The 14,937-nt window shown below is 39.8% G+C and overlaps 1 long non-coding RNA gene across 1 annotated transcript; it reads left to right on the forward strand.

Moving 5' to 3' along the window:
* The first annotated feature begins 1,525 nt into the window (after positions 1-1,525).
* On the forward strand, positions 1,526-7,481 carry LOC147912989 (uncharacterized). The gene is made up of 3 exons (XR_015549385.1): positions 1,526-4,121; positions 6,359-6,467; positions 7,006-7,481. It is a non-coding gene; the product is annotated as an uncharacterized LOC147912989 (long non-coding RNA).
* The last annotated feature ends 7,456 nt before the right edge of the window (positions 7,482-14,937 follow it).

A 14,937-nucleotide genomic window follows, 5' to 3' on the forward strand; every position in this document is an offset into this window, starting at 1 on the left:
GGAAGAATTGGGAGTCTCCTATAAAGCTCCAGGCCAGATCCCTTCACATTATCTCATTTAATTCTCCCAACTGCCTAGTCTGCTGACATTCCTTTAAGCCACTGCACTGGTCCCAGCAATATCATACCCTGTTCTGTCCTTGTTCCTCTACTTAGGCTCATCTTTTGAAGCATGCCTTGCCCACATGGATTTGATATATGCTGTTGTCTTCCCAGCTACACAGTTGGCTCTTCTCAGATTTTTCCACCCGACCCTTCCCTCATCCTAAATCCTACTTCTAATTTTACCTGCCTCCCTCCTCATCTCCCACACTCCAGCCGGGTCTACTTCTCCTAAGCAGGAGCTGCCCTGCAGTTCTCACTGATGCCTCCTCTTTGTCTGGCTTGAAATCATGACCTGGATGATATCTCCACAATCAGTAAGGCGGGAAATACTCTCCCTATTTTATAGATGAGGAAACCAAAGCCCAGAAGAGCTAAAAAAATAAATGAGGCTCAAGGCAACATAGCTAGTTTTGGAGGCAGAATCTGAATCTTGAATTCATGTGCTCGACAAATTACTTACTTAGTTGATATATAAATACGAGCCTTTCTTATCCCAAAATTCATGCTTTTAAAACTTGACCCCCCCAGAACACAGATAACAAGATTTACTGGTTGAACCTTTTGTGATAATTCCGGCCGGGGTCTCCATCACATCAACTCTTTGTGTATGCTTGTGGCCGTCGCAGGTGCGGAGATAGGTAGCTCGTAGGGATGTGACCACACTCACAGTGGGAGCCACCATGAGTTAGAATTTAAGGGAGAAAACACTTCTATTGGCAAATATATAATGGACCAAGGTAGACTAACAGTAAGGAATAGGGGGAAAAAGATCTGACTTTCATTTATCCTTAAATTAAAAAGCTACATGTTCAATATCTGAAAAAGAGAAACTATCAGTATCAATGTCGATATCCATCGTTATTATCTCCCCAACCCTTATAAATCCATATTTCCATTTTCAAGTTAATCAGCATAGGCCTTTAAATTGAGACAATTCTCTTGACACTTTTATTCAGTCAGCTATTGCCGCTGAAAATGGGAGGAATCGGGGTGGTATTAGTGCTGTCAATAAATATGAGATAATAATCTGAACAGAGTGTTGAGGGAACCGTATGATGGGGGTGGGAGGATTGCTCGGGCCATTGTTGGGCACACCAACATTTAGCCTTCTCTCCCACCTCCTTCCCAGCGCCATCCATCCTTCTCGCCCAACTACCGCGGAAGAGAGTACCGTGTGGGCGAGGCAGCTGGGCCGCATTCACAGCCAGCACCTTCCAGGCTCTGCCGTCAAGGAGACTCTGCCTTTTACTAGCTTGAGTGAATTACTAAACCTCATTCAGCCTTGGTTTCTTCCACTGGAAAAATGCATATGGTTCGGAGGAGAAGTCAAGAAAGGCATGCTTGTAAACACTCCTAGCTTTCACAAATAGAAAAGGAAGCTATGGTAGATTTTTAACACATGCTTGCTTCCTTCTTTCCGTCTTTCAAAATCCAACATAGCAGGAGAAACAACTGCTTTCTAATTCTAAAAAGAAAACATATGCTCAAAAAAATCATGCAGATACAAGCATAATACCATGTCGTGGTACACCAGCCCGGTATCTTTTAATAATACAATTTATGCCTAACTCAGCAAGGGAACCTGGGAGAGTGGATCAATTTCTCTTTCTGACACTCCTACTAAAGGCGTCCGTGGAAAGTAGGTTAATAGATTTCCCCCAGTGTAATCAGAATGTGGAAACAAAACTGAACTGTTTTGAAGCAAAATAAAGACTAAAACCAGCTAGATTCTTGCCTGCTAAATTCAGGATTTAAAATTTTATGAACCAAACCATTTTCTTAATAGCATACTTCATTAGAGAACTGTTAGAGTTATTTATAAAACATGGAGGTCCCTTTTTTAATATAGCGTGGGTAAGCTTGTAACACTCGGGTGGTGTGTATGTTTTCATGCGATGTGTGGGTTACCTCCACAAGGAAAGCGTTTGTTCCCTTCTTTTCAAACACGAATCCCTGCCGTCTCTCTGCATTTTCGTCCCTCATGGAGAACAGCGGCCTCCGGTTCTTCAGTTCTCTCTTTGTTTATGCTAATGTAATAAACTGTCCCTAGGGAGTTCTGGCTAAACATAATATTAAATAGTCAGCAACGTAATCAATTATTTTACCAGCAGGCATGTCTTGTTTACTTAATCTCTCTTTTGAAAACAGTCGTTTCTCGAAAGGCGTTTCATACCTTCCTTATTTTGACAGCATCAGGAAGCTCCACTGTTAATCAGAAGCGTGTTAAATCAAACAGACCTACAGAAAGTCAGCAGCCAAGATTTGTCAGCTGGATCGACTTATACAGCGTAAAGCTGTAAAAACATTTTAGAGGAGGGAAAACCATATAGCAGCCCTGTGAGCGCAGACTGTGTGACAAACCTCAACCCAGATGAATCCAGACAGCGAATCAGGCATTAAATACCCAATTTCATTTTAATACATTATTTTTATAGGACAGGAGTACTTGGAAATTAAACACTAATGATGGGAAAGTATATTAAGAATTAATGAGTGTGTAGAAAAGATAAAGAGGCAATGATTCTGAATCACTAAATGTATTGGTTGATTTATTGTGACAGGTGCAGCTTAGTTTTAATAATTTCAAATAACACTTCGTCATAGGGTTCTGAAAGTCCTGCTGTGTGTGTGTATGTGTATAGTAATAAAATCTTGGTAATATGAGTTTCACTTGAAATCTTAGAAGCTAAATCTTCATTAAGAGTAAGTTGTTCTTCAGGTTTGTATGTCAGCGAGGCAAAATTATGCAGGTCTCTTCTACTTTATGATTTGATTTTTTGATCATCATTATTTATTTCAAGTTCAGAATACAAATTTTTCTGAAGAGAACACTGAGAATTTATCTGCTGGATAATAATTCAAACTCTGGTGCCAAGTTTTTACATGACTTCAATATGTCACTCCGCTTTCTGCCTCAGTTTCCCGAGGATGCAAAATAGGTAAAGTAATTTCCCATTGAGAGAATTAATTACTATCTGTAAAGAACTTTAAGATCTCTTTATGAAAGAACTCTTCATGAGGGAAATGTTATGCTCAGGAGATAAAAGAGCAAAGACTGTAGATTTCAAACACTGTGGAAGTTATTGAAGAATAAAAAACACCAGAGGGATATAATTATCTACAGAAAGACATAGATCACCAGACAGACTATAATACAGTGACGAAAGATGTATTAAAAGGGAGTGTGACGAAGCCTTTGGGGAATTAGGCACCAAGTCATCGGCAAGATTACTCAGACTCATCTTGTAAAAACTCTAAATCAAATAAGATTCTGAAGACTGAATGAAATGAGATCAGGTAAGTCACAATCTTCCAGTAATCCCCCCGAACCTTTTCATGACTCATGCTTTCTTTGTAACTCTAATGCCTCTTCTATGTACTATAATTGATGCTTCATTATTGATTCAGATAACCCTTTCCATCCTTCCTTCTAGACCTGAAGAGCCAGATAATTGAGGAATAGAGGTTGAATCCTTCTCTCCATCACTTTGCCTCGTTCCTTACCTCTTTGCCTCCTTGCATTTGGTTTGCAGGGTAAGAGAGGAACATTCCATCTAAGGTTGTCTACGTAACTTCAGTCTAAATACAACTTCACTTTGTGCTTGATAACTCGCACTCAAAAAATGGCTTGGCATTTTTATACATGCACAGCCCATTTTGCACAGAAAGCATCCAACTTTCGCAAAGTAGTGGGAAATATCACGTTTCATTTGGTCCAGGACAAACAGCTGAAGCCAAAAGATTCTTTCTGAAGAGGACCTTGAGAGTTTGGTTCCTGGATGATAATTCCAGCTCTGATGGTAATTTCCTGCTCGACATCCACCATCCTCTGCGTAGAGACGTGTGGTGAGCCACTAGGGAGGCTGTGGTCTGATGGGACCCTGTGGTCCTAGAGGTGCCTCAGGACTTGTCTTTTTTCCAGGAGTGCTGATCATTTTTTAGCCATAGACGATGAGGAATTCTCAAATAATAAGTCATTTGAGCATGAAAAAAAAGTTTCCCTGGAATAAATCCCAGGTGAGGATCATTGTTTTTAGAAACTTGAAACTCATGGTCAATTTAAGAGGTAAACCCAGACTGAACAGTCAGTGTGATAATCTAAGTGGAAGCACTCACTATAGTGCCAGGTACACAGTAAGAGTTTAAAACGTCCCAGTTGAATCTTTTGTGCAGAAGATAAGGTGTTGAGAAAGAGACTGATACATATCATTCCGTGATATGGACAAATCCAACAAGATTCTCTTATGCAATCTGGATATGAATTTAGGCTACTGGAGTCGGATATTGCTATGGACCGAATATTCGTGTCCCCCCAAAATTCATATGTTGGAATTCTAACCCCCAATGTGATGGTTTTGGGAGGTAGAGCCCTTGGGAGGTGATTAGGTCACAAAAGTGGAGCCCCGTGAACGGGATTAGCTTGCTCCCACTCTCTCTGCTCTCTCTGGGCCTTGCGAGGACACAGTGAGAAGGCACTGTCTACGAGCCAGGGAGGCAGCCCTCATCAGACACTAGATCTGCTGGCTCCTTCCTCTTGTACTTCCAGCCTCCAGAACTGCGAGAAGTTAACATTTAAGCCACCCAGTCTGTGGTATTTTGTTATAGCAGCCTGAACTGACGAAGATCCATGTCAACCATGATTATTTTATTCAGTTTTGATAAAAACTAAGTCACATTTTTCAGACCAACTATTGTACATTATTACTATCTGTAAGCATTTGGGCAGCTATTTCAATTTTCAGTCTGCTTCTAAATACTAATTAATCATGAACCCCTCTCAAGAAGTTAGAATTGAGACCAACTGTGTTTAAATAATCTATAATTGCTTTATTTTTCTCATGGATGAAAATATAAATGCTTCTTTCCTCCAAAAGGAAAAGAGAAAAAAATTCTTCTAATAAAGACCTAGCTGATTTGATACTGTTTGGAAAATCAATTGAGAAATTGAAATGATGGATAATCATAGTGTACAGCTAAGATGTTGCATTTAACATTCATATTTTTAGAAGAGGATTACATTTTAAATATGGCAGTAATTATCACATCGTGGAGAAGACAGCCTAAAAAGAGATTTTTTTCTCGCAGTTGCACCTGAGGACTGGGGGCGGAAAACTGATTGAGGAAAATTATCCCCACTGAGGAAAGACGTTTTGCCCAAAAAATAGTATGAATTTGTAGGGATAAGGATGGCGAGGGGTATATTGATTATGTAGTTCAACTAGTTACATAAAAACTGATGTTACTTCCCATTTCAGCATCACTTGTAACTCCCACTAATAATTACGAAAATTATTAATACACACAGTGGTCAGTTTACAACTCAATGTGTAAAACCATTTTGTATTAGTTCTTTTATTTCTTCCAATTTGGATTTTAATCTTGTGTCTATCAAGAATGAGCCACGTGAGTTTGACTCCATAGCACCCACTCTTTTCATCTGTAAAATAATGAGATAAAACCAGATCAGTGTTTCTCAAACTTTAATGTGCATTTGAATTATCTAGGGGTCTTGTTAAAATTCAGATTTAAATTCAGGAGGTTTCTGGGGTGGGGCCTGAGAGTCTACCCCGCTCCAATGTGATGCCAATGATGCTGGTCCATGGACCACGTTTGGATTAATCACATTTCCTTTCATCTCTATTAGACATTTGTGTGTGTGTGTGAGAAAGAGCAGCCCTGAGCTGACATCTGATGCCAAGCCTTCTCTTTTTTTTTTCTTCTGTTTTTTTGCGGAGGAAGATTGGCCCTGGGCTAACATCCTTGCCCATCTTCCTCTACTTTATATGGGACGCCGCCACAGCATGGCTTGACAAGCGATGCTTTGGTGCGCGCCTGGGATCCGGGCCTGTGAACCCTAGGCCACCGCAGTGGAGCATGAGAACTTAACCACTGTGCCACTGGGCTGGCCCCTATAAGACATTTCTTTAGATGACCTATGGATTCTTGTTTTCATTGTTACATTGCATGAATTGTCTATCAAGTTAGGATACTGATATCTTGCCTGAAAATGTCCAGCTTTTACTTCTAATTGTTTATAGGGTCTCTTTGGAGTCTCTCTGTCAGAGGCAAGTTTTAATAAAACCACAAGCTGGGAAAAGACTACATTCCACTCCCCTAGGTTTCCGACCACAGGCCCTGCGGTTGACACAATGACCTCACTCTCCAGTCACCTCCCCTTTGATACCTTTTAATAGTCTTTGAATACGCAATTAACACCCCATTAAATGACAGACATTCACTGTATTTCCTTTCAGTTTCTTGGACTGTGGTCGGTTACCTGCAAATGAGGCAATTCTCACAGTTTTCAGGTGAGGGAGTGTGGTCCAAGGCTGAGATTCCCAGTTCTCAGCTCCCACGGTGATGGTAAGCTACTTATCTTAGGCATAACAACAACCAACAACGTTAAGTGTCTTATTGAAGCACTGGGTTTATTTCCATTTACTGCTATAAAATACTTTAAGATGCTTAGTTGAAAAGTACTGGCTTACTAACCTAAGCAACACCCCCTAGGGGCCCATGTGATGATCATGGGTGAATTACTCATTCTTTCTGTCTGGTTTTCCTTATCCGTAAAATAGGGGAAATTTTTCATAGGATTGTTAAGAAGATTAAGTGAATTAACGCCTGTCAAATATTTAGAACTATACTTGGCACATAGTGAGTACAATATAAGTATCTGCCAACATTGCCACTCAAGATCAAACTGTTCAATCTTGTTTTAGACCATATGCATTTATTTATCTCTTAAGCAGATATATATTTCCTGCTTGCTGTATACAAACTATTATTTAGTAGTCATGATAATCCCTAGTATTATTAAAACCTTATAACTTATAAAATCTTGGTAATTTGTAAATATTATAATTGAAATATTTTAATTAATTTATTTTATTGTATGCAGGCACTGTGGAGGACACAAAAATTGCATGACACCAATTCTGCCCTCAAAAAATATACAGTCTTATGGAAGAGAAAGACATGTACTTAAATAAATGTAACGTAACAAAGAAGGCTTAATGCTTACCCCAGAGTTGGGAAATATGTTTGATATTTCTTGTTTACCACTTTATTGCAAAACAAAGAAGAGAATCCAAGAACTGCCCCAGTTCTTCCATTTCATTTCACTACCAAAGACTTGATTTTAAATCTTCATGAAATTATCTTTTCAAAATGGAACTAGTATTATTGTTTTTCTGATCATAAAAGTAATACATAGAAAAGCGTTGACTATCTCAGGAATATTAGGGAAGACAGAGGTAACAGTCATTGCCTTCTGGAAGGAAACATGGAGGGAGGGAGCTTTAATTTTTATTGTTTACTCTGTAGTATCCCTCAAATTTTGTACCATGTGCAAGTATTATCTGCTAAAAATAAATATTTTTCTAAATTAATAGATACATGTTGTAAAATACATCATATGATATATGGAAAGTTATAAAGTAGAAAATGAAATTATGCATAATGCCACCATGAAGTTACATTCTGGTATCTGTGTTTCTAGATTCCTTCTTTAGGCATTCATACATGTACTTTTTTACAAAAAACAAGATCATAGTATATATGATATTTTAAAAATGATTTCCATGCCAATAAATATAAATCTACGACATAATTTTTACTATCTGTTTTATGTTTTATTGTATTGTATCTTAGTTGGTTTAATCAACCCCCTATAGATTAGTCTTTTCAACAGTTCTGTGATGAACATCTTGTGCATCCATATTCATGTAATTGTCTTGTTTTCTTAGAATATACTTTTGGAAGCTCAATTGCTGGGCAAAAGATCTGCATGGAAAGTTGAGATTTAAAGCAAACATAGTAGGAATAAAGAAATGAGCCATTTTCCCCCAGTTCTTCCCCCACGAGAGAGAGGTGCATTGTTGTTTCTATGCCGGACGGAGCAAAACTGATGGAATCAGTCTTGGTCCCCGTGGCTGGAAGCGTATCGGTGTTTCCCTCTGGCATCCTCTTTGGTATAGCAGGTAGGGAAATGGTGGAAGGGATGAGATTGGGTCTTGGCAGTAAATTATGATTGATATTTCCAGTTGAATTTCATTTTTGTTTTTCTGCTTTCCTAAGGGAAATTCCTTGCTTTATCTTTGAATCGGCATTAGAATTACCTCTGCTAATGGACTCATAAGTAGTTAATGTTAATGCTGTGGTTAATACTTTCCTTACTGGGGATGAGGATAGAATTTGAAGAGGATCAGAATAGCTCTTTGGATTGCTAAGCCTAGATGGTCCCTTGCACCTATGTAGAGGAGAGAAATGGAAAAAAAAAGGAAGATATTAGATTTAGAAGACCTAATGGAAACTTTAGTTCTCTCTCTCTCTCTCAACATAGGAAACTTAGACTGAAAGGGGTTGTATCACTCATTCAACATCATATAGCTGGTGAAAGGCTGAGCAGGAAGTGGAAGTTAAACCTAAATTGTGATTCAGTCTCCTGCATTACGCCGAGCAAGCCTAAGGATGTTAACGTAGAGTTATTAAAGGCCAGATAGTAGTTTGCAAGTCTTTCATCTAGGATCTTGCTTTCCTGAATGGTGCAATGATTGAAAGTGACATATTCCCTGCTGCTGAGTTGTGACCTTCTAAGACAGCAGAGTCAATTGGGCAGACTGGAGCTCACACCCCATAGCAACCCTTATCTCTGCGCCTTCTGGACATTTAAGTCCTAGTGGGTTATTTTTATTTATTTATTTATTTATTTATTTTATTTTATTTATTTGTTTTTTGTGTGAGGAAGATCAGCCTTGAGCTAACAACTGCCAATCCTCCTCTTTTTTTGCTGAGGAAGACTGGCCCTGGGCTAATATCCATGCCCATCTTCCTCTACTTTATATGGGATGCCACCACAGCATGGCTTGACAAGTGAACCCTGCGAACCCCGGGCCGCTGGCAAACCCCAGGCCGCCGCAGCGGAGCGCCTGCGCTTAACCGCTTGCGCCACCGACTGGCCCCCTAGTGGGTTATTTTTAAAGGATCCATTCTCTATGAGTGCTGGTGTATAATGTGGCATTGTAATCAGACTATGAAAGTAACTAATGAGATAAGGCTTCAATAATGCCTGCAATCTACTTTAAAATCTGAAAGAAAAAAAAAAGTTTATGAGCAAAAAATGCTTTAAACATTTTATTTGAAAGTGTGGGAGCTTCAAGGAGAAAAGGAAGATAATTTGCAGCTCTGGCCTCAACTCTTTTTCAGGAACCATGACAAAGATCAAATGAACGGAGTTGTTTTTTTCATAAGGCAAAGTAGTCAATTGCAAGAGATCTGTTAGTTTCGCACGTGTAAGAGCCTTCCTAAACTGTACAAACACCCTCCCATTCTCACTTAGGTGTTCAGCAAACGTGATTCACTCGAACATGTTCCTGCTTGATTGACAAGTGCAGATTATGTGAAATCTAGAGTTTATGCAAAACATATTCATTTCAGCCTATTCTGAGATAGACTTTGTGTTTGTGGCCTTTCTTTCATCTTTCCTTCAACGAATACTTATGAAGCCCCTACTGTGTGCCAGGCTCTGTTCTAGGGGTGAGGAGACAGCTAGAGATAAGAGAAAGTCTCTACTCTCATGGTGCTATTTTAGTGGGAGAGATGGATAATGAAGTTTATTGAAAATCACAAGATGATATTGATGATGGTAAGTACTGTGAAGAAAAATAAAGCAGGATGGAGAGACTCTGCAGGAGGGAATGGTTTTAAATGTAGAGTGGGCAGGGAAGTAGACAACCGAAGGAAATGAAGAAACAAGTGGCCAGTACTTGAGCAAGCATACTCCAGGCAGAGGAAAGGGCCAATGCAAAGGGGTGTACTCAGACCCTCCAAGCAACAGCCGACCCGGCGCCCAGCGGAGCAAGGGAGGGGAGCAGAGTGGACAAAACGGAGAGGAAGGCGGAAGTGGGAAGCACATGGGCTGTGCGAGAACTTTCGGTCTCATCTGAGGCAGATGAGAAACCACGGGAGAGTTTTCAAGCAGGGAATTGATTTACTCTCTACGAGCTCACACTCAGGCCCCTGTGGAGAGAGTCGATGGCAGGACACTGCTATATCTTTACTAAAATGAAACTAGTATGTACTAGGTAAACTATGAAAGTGTCAGAAATGATGGCTAAACTGTGGTTGTCAGCGATAGGGCAGTTTATAAATATATTGATTGATTTTAAAAAATCCATCTGTCTTTAGTGATTAATAATAAAATACCGTGGTATGATAAAATAACATGAAAAGAGACCAGAGCAGAAAACCGGAATCAGAGGGCCCATGAAACATACCCAGGGTTCATCCTCTTAAAGGGGGACTGGCGCCAGAAGAGTCCACGTCAATACTTGGCCAAGAGATGGCCAATCTTGGCAGTGGCAACCCCACGAGACCCATATCATAGAAGCGGGGTTATTTCAGCTTCTCCTGACTTCTGCCTGCTTCCTGGTATCCCTTCTCCAGCAAAGGAGGCCAAAGCATACAGTCATGTGAGCCCAGAAGAGGTGCATAGGAATGGGAGCAGTGGACGTGTTTACAGCCACAAAAGAACTAGAAGAAAGTGACATTTATAAAGCATCCTTTATCATCATCCGTATTAGTCAGGGTTCTCCAGAAAAACAGAATCAACAGGGTATATGTGTGTGTGCTTTAAGAAATTGGCTCACACAGTTGCGGGGATTTGGTAAGTTCAAAACCGACAGAGTAGGCTGACAGGCTGGAGACCCTGGGCAAAGTTGCAGTTCAAGTCCATAGGGTGTCCATTGTAGAAATCTCCCTAGCTTGAGGGAGATCAGCCTTCTATTCTGTTAAGGCTGTCAAGTGATTAGATGAGGCCCATTCACTTTACTGGAGGATAATCTGCTTTACTCAAATCGACCTATTTAAAGGTTATTCTAAAGGTATACAGATGGCCAACAGGCACATGAAAAGATGTTCAACATCATTAACTATCAGGGAAATGCAAATCAAAACTACAATGAGATATCACCTCACTCCTGTCTGAATGGCTATAATTAACAAGACAGGAAATGTGTCGGAGAGGATGTGGAGAGAAGGGAAGTCTCATACACTGCTGGTGGGAGTGCCAACTGGTGCAGCCACTATGGAAAACAGTATGGAGATTCCTCAAAAAATTAAGGATAGAACTACCATACAATCCAGCTATTCTGCTGCTGGGTATTTACCCAAAGAACATGAAAACACAAATTCCTAAAGATACATGCACCCTTGTGTTCATTGCAGCGTTATTCACAATAGCCAAGACTTGGAAGCAACCTAGGTGCCCATCAAGGGATGAATGGATAAAGAAGATAAGGTATATGTAGACAATGGAATACTGCTCAGCCATAAGAAACAATGAAATCCAGCCATTTGTGACAACATGGATGGACATTGAGGGTATTATGTTAAGCAAAATAAGTCAGAGGGACAAAGTCAAATACCGTATGATCTCACTCATAAGTAGAAGATAAAAACAACAACAAACAATCACATAAAGCAGAAATTGGATTGGTGGTTACCAAAAGGCAAGGGGGCGGGAGGAGTGCGAAAGGAGTGATTAGACACGTGTGTGTGGTAATGAATGGTAATTAGTCTTTGGGTGGTGAACATGATGTAATCTATACAGAAATTGAAATATAATGATGTACACCTGAAATTTATATAATGTTATAAACCAATGTTACCGCAATAAAAAAAAAAAGAAACGTTATTCTAATCCAAAAAACGCCTTCATAGAAACATCCAGAATGATGTTTGACCAAATATCTGGGAACCGTGGCCCAGCCAAATTGATATATAAAATTAACCATCACACCTGCCCCCAATCCCTAACCTCCATACAGTCACACTTTTGCAACAGAGGAAGGAAAGTTGAGGGGCTCAGGCAGAACAATGCTACGGTCATTTATTTGCCCCCTGATTTTACCACCACCCCTTTGGTGGCCTGAGGATATACCTTTTTTATAAGGGAATAAATGAATGTGTGTACTTCTCCCACAATAAACTGTAAAGTTCATCTCTCCTCTGTTCCCTACCATGACTGCATATGACCTTTTTACCACTAAAATTCCCAGCCTGGGGCCCTGACATTGAATGTCAGCTGGAAATGAGAGAATGCCACCATAAAAAACAGGAACAAGTAAATGAAAAGTTTGCCTCTCACGGCCTCCTCTGGGGAAAACACAAAAATACATTTTATACTTTTGGCGCAAAGGAAGGCCCACACCTCTGAACCATTTGCTCTTGTTAAGACCACTAGTCAAGGTGAATATCTTACTTTTGAAAGCAACCCAATCAGGGTTGCTTTGAGATAAAGTTGCAAGGGCACTAGCAAGTTGTCTCACAAGAGCCCAGGACTGGGGTTCAAGACAGAATAACAACCATATTGCTAATGTTCACATTTGCATCATTCTTTGAGCTGGCCCGGTGCTCCTGCAGTGTTGGCGATGAGAAAGATTTTGAGGTCTTCAATCTGACTTCTAGGGTTCTCTAGATTAAGAGTCATATTATCTATAGCTTTTTAAAAGTACCATCTGCACTGCAGGCCTCAGCATCCCCACATTGTTATGTCACTAAAATTCAGTCTATAAAGATAGCTTTCTTATTAAAAGCATCGACAGCCTGTTGCTGGGGCTTCTCCCCGGCAAGATGTCTCCTCCTGTTCCAGAAGGACAAAACACAAAGTAAATAAACCCAGAGAGTGCAAACAATGGGTTTGTGGAACATAGCAATCACTCAGAAGCTGTGTAAACAACCTTTGCTTTCAAAAAACAAAATCCTTATCATCCCTTGCCTTCCAAGAAACTCAAAAAGTGACAAAACTGTAATGACTTTCATATAATCTTTACAAAAGTGTGTGCATGATAAGATCACACTCATTTTACAGAAGGGGAAAGGGAGGTACGTCACTCCATAGTTTATATTCAAGTCAATGCCAAAGCCCAGACCAAAATCCAGAAATTCACTGGGCTCCTTTTGTGTACAAATTACCATGGTAAATGTCAGATTTAGGTTCTCATCTTTAAATATGTATTTTTTCACTACTAAAAATTTGTCAAAATCTTTCTTTTAGTTGACAAGTGGAATGAAGAGAAAAAACCTTTCTTTTTTTTAACTAGAAAATATTGGCTCATTCAATGTGATTTATGCTACTTAGAGTCAAGAGGAAAAAAGATGGAGGTATTTCTGTCTTGAAGAATTTTCTGGTTTTATAGATTTTTCTTTCTTTTTTTCTTCTTTTTAGTAGCTAAGTCATACCAACCAAAGACTCCCAAGAAATACCAGCCATCCATTAAATTTTTGTAGCTCTGTTCTTTTGAAGAGCTCAAAGCAGTTTGAAACAAGAGTACAGATATGAAAGCAAATGGCACCCAGCACAATGCCTAGAATAAAACCGACAATAACTTACAATGACTTGGATGATAGCATCGCCTTACAACACACCTGTCTCTATGGTTTTCTTTGACTCATGGTGTGGGTTGGAATTGGAAACTTATTTTATTATTAAACAAAAAAGGATCATTAAAAGAAAATTTTTTTTAGCACCTACATCAAAGCTGCAGTCACCAGGTTTAGTATATCTCCCTAAATTCTCTCAATCCTAAGAGGTAAAAAGCTATTATGTCCATTTCACAGTTGGTAAATCTGAGGCTCAGAGAAACTCATTGACTTACAAAGAATCTATTAAGGGACATGATTGGGATTTGAATCCAAGTCTCTTTATCCTTTATGCCATTTCCCCCTACTTTGGCTGCAGTGTTATTCTCCGACTACCCATCTCGTGTGAATGCAAAACAGTTTGTCTAGGAACATGCTATTGGTGCCATTGTCTGCTTTTCAATTTGGGCATTAAAATTTGTTAGACTTTTAGAGATTGACAAAGTCTCCCGAAAGTAAAATAGCATTGGCATATGCAAAGGCTGTGTTTCCATTGAGTAGAATATAACTTAAAGCCTTTTAATATCACATGAATCAGTTGCTAGCCACATTCTTGTTTTGGAATATTTTATTGGCAGTTTCAGGAAGATAAACTATTGAGTAAGAATAAAGATAACAGGGGCCAGCCCGGTGGTGTATTGGTTAAGTTTGCACACTCTGCTTTGGCCGCCCGGGGTTCACAGGTTCGGATGCCGGGCGTGGACCTACACACGGCTCATCAGGCCATGCTGTGGCAGCATCCCACATACAAAAATAGAGGAAGATGGGCACAGATGTTAGCTCAGGGACAATCTTCCTCAGCAAAAAGAGGAAGATTGGCAATAGATGTTAGCTCAGGGCCAATCTCCCCCACAAAAATAAGAAAAATAAAATAAATCAGGTGATTCCTCAAAAAAAAAAAAGGATAATAGGAGAAGATAGTGAGGAAGAAGACTGGAATGGGGGTCACATAGGGTACGAGACCATGGAAACGTAGAAAACAAATTTGGGATATGATCTGATTCAATCATTCAACATGTAGTTATTAAACATGAATTTAAAAATATTACAAGATTGTACTCAAAGTTTATGAACGATGTGTATTTTGAGCAGGTGACAGATAGGCAGATGGAGGGGAGATGGAGCAGATAATATTTCTTAAGCTTTCTGCCAGTCTATCTCTTTGAAAGAGAAATTTATTCTTTTTTTTTTTTTTGGTGAGGAAGATTAGCCCTGAGCTAATGTCTGATGCCAATCTTCCTCTTTTTGCTTAAGAAGACTGGCCCTGGGCTAACATCCGTGCCCATCTTCCTCTACTTTACATAGGATGTCACCACCACATGGCTTGACAAGTGGTGCATCAGCGCACGCCCAGGATCTGAACCCGTGAACCCTGGGCCGCCACAGCAGAGCGTGCGCACTTAACCGCTGT

Source organism: Ceratotherium simum, chromosome 32, assembly GCF_057802395.1.
Source record: "Ceratotherium simum simum isolate JZ-2026a chromosome 32, ASM5780239v1, whole genome shotgun sequence".
In the NCBI taxonomy this organism is placed as follows: domain Eukaryota; kingdom Metazoa; phylum Chordata; class Mammalia; order Perissodactyla; family Rhinocerotidae; genus Ceratotherium; species Ceratotherium simum.